This window comes from Empidonax traillii, unplaced genomic scaffold, assembly GCF_003031625.1.
Source record: "Empidonax traillii isolate 1590-97213 ecotype Southwest subspecies unplaced genomic scaffold, ASM303162v1 scaffold246:size859669, whole genome shotgun sequence".
In the NCBI taxonomy this organism is placed as follows: domain Eukaryota; kingdom Metazoa; phylum Chordata; class Aves; order Passeriformes; family Tyrannidae; genus Empidonax; species Empidonax traillii.
In genome coordinates this window covers 564,434-565,493 of record NW_020955439.1, presented here as the reverse complement: position 1 = coordinate 565,493, position 1,060 = coordinate 564,434, and positions in this window count along the sequence as shown.

The window sequence follows — 1,060 nt, the reverse complement described above, 5'->3', positions numbered from 1 at the left end:
AGAAAACCTATTGGAAGAGATTCCATTTGGATCTCCAGGAATCAGGACTTGGTTGGCATATTTGGGGGGAAAAAGGCACATTCCTGGGGAGGGAACCCATGGCTCCTCCGGGGTCGCTCTGCAGCTCCGGGAACACGTTTGCTGGCTCAGCTGCCAGGGCTCTGCCCAGCCATGAGGATTCATCACTTGCAGTTGGACCCAACGTTTTATTTTTTTTACCCCGAGCTGGTTGCAGGCAGGAGCTGCCCCTGTCACCTCCTCACACGGCGTCCCTATGCCGGGCCACGAGCGCTCCCTGCTCCAAAACTCCGTGAAGGAGGGAGACACACGAGCCCATTTGCTGCCTCAGGCTGATCCCCACTTCTTCCACCTCTCCCCACAGAGTTCCATGAGGCATCAGGGTGCTTCCCTCGCTCCCGGTGTTTGTTTTTCCCAAAGCCAAAGCAGCCAGGAGTTTCCCAGGTAAAAGAGACCTTCCAGGTGTTTAGAACTTTTCTCTTTTGATTTGCTGAGAGCTGTTTAGGAATCAGGAACCAGAGTAAAGTTAACACAGGTGAGCGCGGCTCTGACAGAGACCCGAAGCCAAGGGGCGTGGGCAGGGAGGAGCTTTGCCAGGGGTGGCACCCGGGGACGCTCTCCTGGGGACTTTACCGAGGAGGTGCTGCGTGGTCTGACACGAACAGCAGAATCCACTGCTGAGGGTGAACCCACTGAGGCTTCACCCCGGGGCACCACCTCAATGCAGCACCTGGAAAGGCAGCTGGGAACCTGGGGTGATCAACCCCTCCAGCCCCACAGCAAAGGGTCTGCCCTCGACCATTTTGGAAGGCTCCACGCACCTGTGAGTGCTGTGCCTCTGGGCTGGCACCCCCAGGAGACACCTGGTTCCAATGCCACCCTCCTTCAGCAGCCAGAATCCTGCCAGCCAGCCCTCTGCTTCCATCCCATCCCTTGCAGTCCGTTCTTTCAGACCTTTCTGGAAACGAGCCAGAGGGCTTTGAGGGTCTCGGGTGCTTTTGATCCCCTGCAGTCCATGCCCACTTCTCGGCCTCACTCCTGT